The 12,556-nt window shown below is 41.2% G+C and overlaps 1 non-coding gene across 1 annotated transcript; it reads left to right on the forward strand.

The window, feature by feature from the left end:
- Positions 1 to 8,661: 8,661 nt before the first annotated feature.
- On the forward strand, positions 8,662 to 8,823 carry LOC115029650 (U1 spliceosomal RNA). The gene has a single exon (XR_003835212.2). It is a non-coding gene; the product is annotated as a U1 spliceosomal RNA (small nuclear RNA).
- Positions 8,824 to 12,556: the final 3,733 nt, after the last annotated feature.

Below are 12,556 nucleotides of genomic sequence, written 5' to 3' on the forward strand. Positions count from 1 at the left end.
ATATATTCCTAGCATGAAAATCCTCAACAAAATATTCTAAACTGAATGCTGTTGAGTCTGATATCATCAGCTTAATTTCCAGGTCTCACATGGTTGGAGGAGAAAACTGATGGCTACAAGTTGTTCTCTACCTTCACATGCACACTGTGGTGCATGGGTGCATACACATACACACATGTGCACTCATGCACAGAGAGAGAGAGAGAGAGAGAGAGAGAGAGAGAGAGGAGGGGGAAAATAGGTATTAATAAATAAATTAATGTGGCTCAATACAAGAAAAATTATCAATGTAATATATCATACTAGGAGAGAGAAATGGAGAAAACCTCACACAATCATCTCATCTGATGCTAAAAAGGAATTTGATAAAATGCAATACTTTTAATGACTTTCAAAAAGTGCTTTAATATTCCTGGCAGTGGTGGCAAAGGTGGCACAAACCTTTAATTCCAGCTCTTGGGAAGCAGAGGTAGAACTGATCTCTGAGTTTGAGGCCAGCCAGGTCTACAGAGCATTCCAGGATAGCCTGGGTATACAGAGAAACCCTGTCTGAAAATGCTCCCCACCAAAAAAAAAAAAAAAAGTGATTTAACAAAAGATTACACCTGTGACTGTAGCTCAGCGGTAGAGTGCTTGCCCAACATCAGTGCAAGACTTTGAGTTTGATCCCCAGCACCATAAAAAAAAAGTGCACAACAAATAATAGAGAAAAATCTTCAGTATACATATAAGTGACCATTGGTTATAGACCTATCTAAATATAAGAGTGGAATGTGGGATGCCAAAGTTCCCCACTGTTCTTGTTTCAAGATGGACCCCAATACTTAGTGCACAAATATTTACAACTGTTATTTCTTTTTAAGATTTTATTTAATGGGTCTGGAGAGGTGGGTCAGTAGTTAAAAGCACTGGCTGCTCTTCCAAAGAACCTGAGTTCAGTTCCCAACACCCACATGTTTTTCATAGCCATCTAGAACTCCAGTCCCAGGAGACATGATGCCCTTTCCTGACCATCCCAGACAATGCATGCACATGATTCGGGGATATTAATGCAGGAAAAAGTAACAACAAATATTTTTAAAGATTTTGTTAGTTTGTGTGTGTACATGTGTCCATATGTATGCATATTTGTGTGTGTTGCATGCATGTCTGTTCATGTTCACGTGCATGTGAGTGTGCATGTCTGTGAGCATGTGTTTGTGTATGTGTATAGATCTGTCTGTGTTCAGATGTGTGCATATCTGTGTGCATATACAAAAGAAAGAAGTCACCACTGTGCCTTCTTTAGTCACTTTCCCACCATTTTATTTTTTTAGAAGGGGTCTCTCAGTGAACTTGGAGCTTGCTGGTTTGGCTAGACTAGCTGGTCAGCAAGGCCCAGTGATCCTCCTGCTTCTGCCTACCCAACATTATAGGAATATGCTGTCATGCATGCTTATTTTTTAAGATGGGGTTTCATATAGCCCAGAATGGCCTTGAACTTGCTGTGTATCCTAGGATGACTGAACTTCTCTTTCTCCTGCCTCTACCTCTGAAGTCCTAGGATTACAGGTGACCACCACATCTTTTTTTGCTTGTTTGGTTGATTGGTTTGTTGCTGATTGTTTGATTGTTTGACTCCTAGAAATAGAACTCAGGTCCTCACACTTTCATGACAAGCTCCTAGCCCAACACATTTTTATTATAATAAGCCAAATGGAATTTACTAAGACAACAAAGAGATATTACTTTTTAATTCATTCTATAAGCTTCTGTTTTATAATAAGAAACTCTAATGTATTTAAAATGCAACAATTAATGGTGAAGGATTAGCCACTGCCTATTGATTTTAGCTGTTTATTTTCTGAGTCTTCACAGTCTCTCTCTCTCTCTCTCTCTCTCTCTCTCTCTCTCTCTCTCTCTCCCTCTTCATTCCTCATCTCCTTTTATTCATTCACTCTTGTTTTTCTCCCATTTGTGTGTGTATGGTATGTGTGTGGTGTTTTGCATGTGTGTCCTTGTGTCTGAGTGTGTGCATTTGCCTGGGAAGGCCCATGACTGACAGCAAGAATCATCCTCAATTGCTTTTCCACCTTATTCATTTAGGTAGAGTGTCTCAATCAAACCCAGAGCCCACCAATAGAACCAGTATTGCTAGCCATCTTGCGCTGGAAGAATCCCTGTCTGCCTTCTGAGACTGGAATTACAGGTGGGCTGCCATGCCCACTAGGCATTAAGTGGATTCTGAGACTATGAACTCCAGTCTTCACATCTGCATAGTAAATGCTTTAACTACAGAGCCATCTCCTCAACAAGCTTGCTTCCGTTTTTGAGACATAGTCTTATGACATGGTCCAGGCTAGTCTCAAACTCATCTCTGTGCTTCAGCCTCCCAAGTACGGAGATTACCAATATGCTCCACCACACTTGGCAATAAGGAGTCATCTGTGAGGCACAAACCAAGCCTTTACTAGACACCAAATCTAGTGGCGATTTCATCTTCAACTCCTCAGCCTCTGAAACTGTAAGAAACAGATTTCTGTTGCTTCTAGGTCCCCAGCCTACAATACTTTTATCATAACAAGCCAAATGGAATTTACTAAAACAATAAATAGGGGTTGGGGATTTAACTCAGTGGTAGAGTGTTTGCCTAGCAAGTGCAAGGCCCTGGGTTCGGTCTTCAGCTCTGGAGAAAAAAAAAAAAAAACAACTAAGACAATAAATAGATCTAATATTTAATTTCATTCTAGCAACCTCTGCTTCATAATAAGAGAGTTTAATGTACTTAAAGGAAAGCAATTAAGAGTGAAGGACTTAGCCGGGCGTGGTGGCGCACGCCTTTAATCCCAGCACTCGGGAGGCAGAGGCAGGCGAATTTCTGAGTTCGAGGCCAGTCTGGTCTACAAAGTGAGTTCCAGGACAGCCAGGACTATACAGAGAAACCCTGTCTTGAAAAACCAAAAAAAAAAAAAAAAAAAAAAAAAAAGAGTGAAGGACTTAATTTTGCTTATTGACTTTAGATGTTTATCTTCTGTGTATCTTCAATGCTATCTGTCCTTGAGTTCCTCTGTCAAGTAGCTTAAGCTTATTATATGTATAGTGTATGATTTTATCCCTTTTTCTTTTCCTTTCCATATATTTTTAGTGATAACATTGGGTATTATGATTAACACACCAATCAAATATTCATCCATTTCTGAGACTGGTCTGGAACTTCCTGGGTTGCCAACATGGAGACAGGGTTGCTCCTGTCTCCATTCCCAAGAGAAACTGCTTGCAAATCTCCACACATTACTCTCAAAGAGGGGAATATTTTCAACATCAGTTATGGAGAAATTTAACCTCTGTAGATGAATAATTTTAAAGAACCTCAATTAAAGATTCACAGTTTTAGCCAGGCATATGGCACACATCTTTAATCCCAAGCACTCAGTAATCAGAGGCAGGCAGATTCCTGAGTTCAAGGCCAGCATAATCTACAAAATGAGTTCCAGGACAGCCAGGACTACACAGAGAAACCCTATTATGAAAAACCACACACACACACACACACAAATCACAGTTTTAAAAACTTACTTCAGGCTGGAGAGATGGCTCAGTGGTTAAGAGCACTGACTGCTCTTCCAGAGGTTCTGAGTTCAAATCCCAGCAAGATGGCTTACAATCATGTCTGAAAAAAGGCCAGAAAAACAGTATACTCACATACATAAAATTATAAATAAATCTTTAAAAAATATTTCAAAATGGATCAAAAATTTAATCCAAAATGCTAAGCTATAGACTTTTACATAAATTCATTCAAAATGTCACTATTAGAATGAAAAAATAAAAATATGCAAGTCATGTGCTGGACAGGATTTGAAAGAACTGGAATTCTCACATATCACTGATATTGACAAAAAATCATTCTGGAAGATATTTGCCATATCACCCTGTAATTCCACTCCTGTGTGCTGGTTTGGAGAAATGAACACTCATCTTCACCTGCAAAAAAAAAAACAAAAAAAAACAAAACAAAACAAAAAAAAAACATGTATATATTTAAAGAGAAGTTCTATTGATCTTCACCCAAAACCAAAAGAAAAGAGTGTGCTGGTCAGTTGCATGACAGATGATACAGTAGGAGGAAAGACTACTCTGCAGGATTAAAAATAAACTATCGATACAAGAACTAAGATGAAGCCCCAAAGCAATGCTCTGAATGAAGTAGCCCTGCATGCGGGAAAAGAATACATGCTGTATGCTATGAACTGAGTGTTAGTATTCCCCCAGAATTAATACTCAAAGCCTGAACCTACAAGACGGTATTTGGAAATGTGACATTGGGAGTATGCCTTCATGAATGGGATGAGAACCCCTCTACAAGAACCATGACCAGATGAGCGCAGATGAGCTGAGGGATACCACACATCAGCTCAATCACTAACTCACCCCGCTGAGCCAAAAAGACCCACCCAAAGAACTAATTCCAGATGCAGATACCCCCAGGCAAAAACACAAACAACGAGGCAGGATGTATCTTCCCAAAATTACCAGTCCCATCAAAAGTTTTCTCAATGAGGAACTTAAATAAAATTCTGGACAAAGATTTTTAAACCATGATTATAGGTATGTTCAAAGATTTCGAAAAGGATACAAACTTCTGAATGGACTCAAAGATGACTGAACAATCTCCTAAATGAATTCCAAGAGAACACACAGAGCTGAGGAACTGGAAGGACAGTTCAGCAGTTAAGTACTTACTGTGCTTACAGAGGACAGGTTGTGTGCTCAGCATCCACATGGCAGCTCACAACAATCTGTACCTCCAGTTTCAGGGGATCTGATGTCCACTTCTAACCCACAAGGACACACACACACACAAGGCATTAACGTGATGCACAGACATACCTGCAGGAAAAACACATCAACACAGAAAAACAAAAACAAAAAAAAAAAAAACCTCTTTAAGAAAGAATTAATGACAACTAAGACAAGTCCATCGAGGCTACTAGAAGGAATATGGCAGACTGAAGAGGAGAATAAAAAACACATCCAAGAGGATACAGAAAAAATAAATGGCATCAGGATAGTTACTGTGTAAAAGAGGAATTAGGAAACATGAAACACTACAAAATCATAGGAATTAAATCACATTTTCAATAATAACTCTAAATATTAATAATCTCAATTCCTCAATCAAAACTACTGGGTGGTGGGTCATGTGTAATGGCTCTTTGATCTTTCTTGAGTGCCAGGTGGAGTTTATATGAGTTGTAGGTTAATAATACTTTAAAATATATTAGTTCAAGAGGGTATTAAAGGTCTCTAGCTCGTCCAAGCATGGCAAACATGTTAACAGGTTTTAGCATTTACCCTTTTTCCTGTAGAGACAATTTTAATTCAGCAACATGACTATCTGGCAAGGTATCACATCCAAAGACCTTCTAGGTTGATATGATCTGGCTGGAATGCAGACCTGACCATCGTACACACCTTTACTCCCTGACGATGAAGGTAAGGTTAGTTTGTAGAAGGAAGTAGCCATGCTTGAAAATAATGTCTAGCCGGGCGTGGTGGCGCACGCCTTTAATCCCAGCACTCGGGAGGCAGAGGCAGGCGGATTTCTGAGTTCGAGGCCAGCCTGGTCTACAAAGTGAGTTCCAGGACAGCCAGGGCTACACAGAGAATCCCTGTCTCAAAAAAAAAAAAAAGTCTAATTGAGGGGTATACAAATTGATGAATCAGAGAAAGATTTGACAGAATGAGTCAGAGATCAGATATGCCCAACTCATACAAGAACAGCACAAGAGAGGCTACTTCAGAGGGGAGAGAGAGAGAGAGAGAGAGAGAGAGAGAGAGAGAGAGAGAGGAGAGAGAGAGAGAAATGAATGTGTGGGGTGTGTGTGTGTGGGGGGGGTCTGTGTGTCTCTGTGTGGTCTGTGTATAGAAGTTTTACAGAGACAGATTGCAGGGAGAACAAGTTAAACACAGGTGAAGACAACAAGCCAGAGAATGATAAAGGAGCCAGAAGATTAGAACATATTGCCAAATTTAGTATGAGGCCAAGCAGAGCAATTCAGACAGAAGCCAAGAGAAGCCAGTCAGCTTGGAAGATTAGATTGTATGGAGACCAGAAGCTTTCAGGCCTCAGCCTAGCAATAGTGATAACAGAGAAGGAAATGCTCTGGGCTCAGCCCAAGCTGTGTATTTGCACAGCTTGGGTATGGCTCTCATCTTATACCATCATCTAAGAAAATAAAAGTGACCTTTGTTAAAAACCATTAAATTACATTCCTAAAGCTACTTATTTGGCCACTGCCTCCTGAAGCTGACCACCAAAGTTCAGCTGTCAAAGCATTGGCGTCTATCAATCAAAAGCCCCTTTGGTTCACCTAATTAACATGCCCAATTAAAATTAAACACCTTAACCTAGCACAGGGTTTCCCCTTTCCCTTTGTAAGCTCCATTTGCCTATGTGTCTGTCTCCTCTCTACCCAGAGGCAGTTATTTGTCCCTCGGAGTAAATATCCCTTCCCCTTTTCCTCCTTGTCCTGTTGTTGTCTCTTACTCTACCCTTTGTCCCTCTGGAGCAAATACTCCTTTGTGCTGAGAACTTGGTTAGTGTGTCCTAGGCTATCTTTCATTCCATTTATAACAAAAATGACATGGACTGATGGCTTAAATTATGACTTTGTAGCACAGTTTTAGAATTCCACAGTGTGGGCTGGTGAGATGGCTCAGTGGGTAAGAGCACCCGACTGCTCTTCTGAAGGTCCAGAGTTCAAATCCCAGCAACCACATGGTGTCTCACAACCATCTATAATGAGATCTGACTCCCTCCTCTGGTGTGTCTGAAGACAGCTACAGTGTACTTACATATAATAAATAAATATTTTTTTTAAAAAAAGAATTCCACAGTGTAATGATTCTTAACCTGTGGTCACGTCCCCTTTGAAGATGAACAACCCTTTCACAAAGGTGGTCTAAGGCCGTCAGAAAACAAATATTTACATTATTATTCTGAACAATAGCAAAATCACAGTTATGAAGTAGCAACAAAATTAATTTTTATGGCTGGGGGCTCTCTATAATTAGGAACTGTATTAATAGGATTCAATGTGTAGGAAGATTGAGAACTACTGTTGTCTAAGGTCAAGACCTTAGGGTCAGGCATGGTGACTGAAGGAGGAAAATTACTGAACTCTTCCTGAACTCTTCAACTCAGAGTCCTCCTACCCCTCCCATCTGGAGATTGTTCCCGGAACACTCCTGAACTTCTCACCCCAGAGTACATTCCTGAACTCTTCACCCCAGAGTCCGACCCCCTCCCAAATGAAAACTGTTCCAGGAACATTTTTTTAGATAAGGGTCTCCTGGAACAAACCCAGTCCAACCCCTCCCAACTGAGGACTGTGCCAGGAACATTTTTGAGATAAGGGTTTGAACAAACCTCAGAATGTTCCAATAAATCAAGTACATTGCCAAAATATAGGACACGACCCCTTGGTTACGTAAAGCCCCTTGGAAAGTCCCTTGGAATAACCCTTGGCAGAACCCCTTAGTGACGCAAATTTGTACTTTCCCTGCCCTGCTCCCCCCTTGCCTATCTCCTATATAAGCCTGTAAAAAATTTGGGCCAGGCGTCGATTCTCCTCTGCACCTTGCTCGGTGTATGAGTTTCGACCCCAGAGCTCTGGTTCATGTGCTTGCTTGTTGCTGCTTTATAAAATCTTACTTTCTACATCTTGAGTTCGGTCTCAGTGTCTTCTTGGGTTCGCGGCTATCCCGAGACTTGAGTGAGGGTCTCCCTCCGGGGGTCTTTCAGTGACAAATGCCTTTAATCCCAGAACTTAAGAAGAAAAAGTAGGTAGATCTCTATGAATTTGAGATTAACCTGGTCTACATGGCAAATTCCAGCCATCCAGGGCTCCACAGTGAGACTCTGTCTTTAAAAAGAAAAAAAATTGGAAGATCTATTGTCAGTTGAGGGTCTTACTCCTTAGCTTTGTGACTGTCATTCTCATAGAGTTTTCTTGTGTTCAAGATATCTGGCTGTGGCTCTTCTATAAGTACACCTCATCCCAGTCTTGAGGGCTTCACCTTCACAGCCAAACCACCTCCTAAAGACTCACTTCCTAATGCTACCATATCATGAGTTTAGGTTTTTATAAGAAATGTTGGAAGTATATATAAATATTCAGTTCATTCATAGTGTATAGTATGTAACTAGCTGATTGGATTTGAATATCGCATGCATCTTTTTCTGTCTCCAAGGAAAACACTTAACCACTGAAGGTAGACAGAACCTTCTGGTGAAAGCATAGACAGAAGTATTCTAACAAATAAGCCTAGGAAAAGAGCAGATGCCACTACTCTAACATTTGATAAAACGTAACTTCAAATTACAATTAGTTAGAAGAGATAAAAAGGCCGCTTCATATAGACAAGGGAAGTAACCCATCAAAAAGACATTACTTGTCTAAACATGCACACCTGGAGACTTAGAGATGGATCGGTGATTACAAGTACTCCTGTAGGCCAAGTGGTGGTGCACACCATTAATCCCAGCACTGAGGAGGCAGGCAGAGGCAGAGACAGGCAGATCTCTGTGAGTTCAAGGCCAGCCTGGTCTTTAGAGCTAGTTCTAGGACAGACAAGGTCAGGGAAACCCTGTCTTGTATGTTTATGGGCATTCCTTTTATACTTACCTGGCAGGGGAGATACCATGGTTATCAAGACGGTTTTCCCAGGGCGAGACTTATCCACTGCACTTGCAGGTATTGACTCCTTCAATTTCCCAAGTGTGGGAAGCTCGACTACATAATTTGTAGTAGTTGGGGACAGTGTTTGTGCCCTGCCCGGGTTAAAAAAAAAAAGCTCTTATAGAAGACCTGCCTGTGTTTAGTTCCCAATCCCTACATGATGACTCATAACTAGCCATGACTACAGTTCAAGGGGACCTGGGGGCCTCTTCTGGCCTCTATAGGTGCTAGACATGTATGTGATGCACAGATATGCATGTAGGCAAACACACACATAAAATAAAAATAAATCTTTAAACTACATATATAACACAAGTGTTCCCGATTTCATAAACAAGTACTACTAGTTATAAAGTAAAATATAAGCCACCGCATAGTAATATGGGTATTTCAATATCCCAAACAAAAACTAAATAAGCAGGAATATTGGAATTATATGTTATAATAGATCAAATGAACCTAACAGACATCTACAGAACATTTCATCTAAGCAGTGCAGAATCTACATTCTTATCAGCAGCCCTAAAACTTCCTCCAAAATAGAACATGTTCCATATTCAAAGCAAGTAACAGTGAATGTAAGAAAATCAAAATAACTTTCTTTATTTTAAAAAGGTAATTTATTTACTTTTGTGGTGAGGCATGCATGTACCTCAGCACACACGTGGAGGTCAGAGGTCAGGAGGTCAGGTTAGTTCTTTCCTTACACTAGATAGGGGAAGGCAGCAGGTAAGTCTGGTAACTGGAACATCTAGCTAGAGTTCATGTCTTTTTTTCTGTCCTTTTCTTCCTTCCTCTTCCTTCCTTCCTTCCTTCCTTCCTTCCTTCCTTCCTTCCTTCCTTCCTTCCTTTCCTTCTCTCTCTCTCTCTCTCTCTCTCTCTCTCTCTCTCTCTCTCTCTCTCTCTCTTGAGTCAGGGTCTCTGTGTGCACTGGCTGGCCTGGAACTTACTATGTAGACCAGGCTGGCCTAATAGAGATCCTCCTGCCTCTGCCTCCTAAGTGCTAGAATTAAAGACACGCACCACTACACCCACAAGAACTCAACATCTTAAACAGCAAGCACAAGGCAAAGAAAGGAAACTGGTTGGAGCTTTTAAAATTTCAAGGCCAGAATGTCTCTGTGATTTCTTCTTCTAGCAAGACTACACATAAGCCTCCCCCAAATAGGGCCACCAACTGGGGACCCAAGTATTTAAATTCCTGAGGTGGGGGCATCACATTGAAATCTCACAGTTCTACTCATTGGCCCTGCCTGCCTTGTTAATATAGCATAAGGCAAAATGCATTAAATAAGTTCAAAAGTCCTCATGGTCTTTCCATTTCAATATTGTTTAAAAGTCCAAAGCCTCTTCTGAGACTCAAGGCAACTTCTAATTGTTACCTCTTGTGAAATAAAAAAGTAAATAACATACTTCCAACATATAACAGTATAAAGTATATATTATATTCCATTGAGAAACTACTGGACCAAAGCAAGACTGAAATCCAGCAGGGCAAACACCAAATTCTCCGGCTCTGTATGCAGCGTCAAGGTACTTAGCTGACTCTCCCTTCCAGAGTGTTTGTCTGTAACATACTTTTTCTCTTCACCTGTGTGCAGCTCTTCTTGATAGATACCCTATGGCTCTGGCATCTAGGTCTCCACTAACACCCAGGCTTCACTGTCACAGCTTTATGCACCCCCCTCTCTCGGGGCTTTCACACACATCTTTATTCATGTGTACTCCATGACTCCAATGCCAGCACTGTGTGGACAGTACTGTCAAGTTTAGTGACAGCTTTAGAGTTTCCTTGGCTTAACTCACATTTGCAGAAGTAGACGATCCTTCAGCCTTCTCACAGTTGGCTTACCTGGTCCGTCATTCCTTGAGGCCAGCTTCCCTGTGTTCCGTGCTAGAGGCCTCAACTTAATCTCCTTATCTCTTTCTGTACAAGCCTTGGCTACAACATTAAGTTTCTGAGTACTTTTTCTTTTGAAACTGTACACTTTTTTTTTTTATTTCTTTCTTCTCCACTTGCTCTTTTTCATTATAGAATGCACAAAACTATTTATTGATAATTACATCACAGAGTCAATATTAGACTGTCTTGACATCTTTTCCATCACAGAAATCAATCCGTTACTTTTAAATTTAGCCTCAGGCCGGTTCTTAGCACAAGGGCAGAAACAGCCATATATTTTTACCAGAATTATCACAAGAATGGCTTCTAGTCTGGTTGCTGTTATGTTCCCTCTGGAACATCTTGATCTGACCCTCCATAGTCCTCCTTGCAGTAGAAATATCTTCATGAAAACAGGGCATGAGGGCAGAACAGCTCTGCGTTATGTGTGTTGTGAATCTTCATTGGTACCCTGACAGGAGTTATCACCATCTAGGAGACTGTAGATGTGCTGATGAGAGTATTCCCAGAGATTAATTGATTATTGATCCTCCACCATAACTGTGGGAGGATCAATACCATGGGCTGGGGATGCAAACCAAATACAAAGGAGAAAACCACCTAAATGACGGCATCCCTTCTCTCTGCATCTGATTAACTGTACTGTGACAGCTCTGCCCAGCCATGCCCTTCCTTGCACTACGGATGGACTGACACCTTTGAAATAATGAGCCTCAATAAATTCCTTCTCAAAAAAAAATGAGATTGAGGAAGATGATTATATTTGGCTTAGAGAACTGGAAAGATGGAGAGGCTCTTAGGAAAAATATGTGGCAATGGGCAGAGGGAAGCGTGGGAGAGCTTTTGTGATGACAGTTTAGATAGTTAGGGAGAACAGAACATCTGGGCCCTAAAGACAGGGAAAGAAGAGATGACAGGCTTCCCTGCTGACTACTGCAGTGCGTACCTGAGTGGAGTACACAGCTCCCTTTGTGACTAGGAAGAGGACTCACTGTCTCCAAGATGACATGCATAAATCCTTTACCATGATGACAACTGATAGGTCACCAACCCGGTCTCCCAGTAAAGCATGAGAAATCCTCTGGGTGGCTTCTTATTCTCAAATACAGAAAGGACCTTAAGTAAAAACTAAGGAAAGCTGACTAGAGTATGGGCTTCAGTAAAGAATAGTGTTTTGACAATGGTTTGCTGATTGTGGATTCAGGGTACCACATTCTAGTAAGATGCTAATAATGAAGGGACACTATGGACTTTTCCCAGGAAATCACCTCAGGGGAAGGGTTTATTTTGGCTCTAGATTCCTGGCAGGGAAACACAATGGTGTCCTTGGCAACCAAAGGGAGGCCTGCCTGTGAAGACTCCAGCAACCTGCTTCTATCACACCAGCCAATCAACAGCACAGACTTCAGACTATAATTGCCCCACCCCTATGACTGTCAGGTCCCATTTCATTTTTGGATGGTCCCAAAACCAAAAGTTTTGCCACTACCTAGAGACCATCTTTTCAAATATTGGGACCAAGAAAGAAACCCCCAAAGAGACGGTTCCTTTATGCCTTTTTTAGAGTCTGGACCTACATATCTCGAGGGGCTATTGTACCAACTCTCTTCCAGTCAGAGGATGATTTGACTGTGTTGAGAGCTTTACTCCTTCAAATTAAGTATCGATGGTGTATTGGCTAGTTTTGTGTCAACTTGACACAGCTGGAGTTATCACAGAGAAAGGAGCTTCAGTTGAGGATACCTCCATGAGATCCAACTGTTAGGCATTTTCTCAATTAGTAATGAAGGGGGAAAGGCCCCTTGTGGGTGGGACCATCTCTGGGCTGGTAGTCTTGGGTTCTATAAGAGAGCAGACTGAGCAAGCCAGGGGAAGTCAGCCAGTAAGGAACATCCCTCCATGGCTTCTGCATCAGCTCCTGCTTTCTGAC

The sequence above is a fragment of the Mus caroli genome, unplaced genomic scaffold (assembly GCF_978045245.1).
Source record: "Mus caroli unplaced genomic scaffold, Mus_caroli_1 scaffold_17, whole genome shotgun sequence".
NCBI lineage: Eukaryota > Metazoa > Chordata > Mammalia > Rodentia > Muridae > Mus > Mus caroli.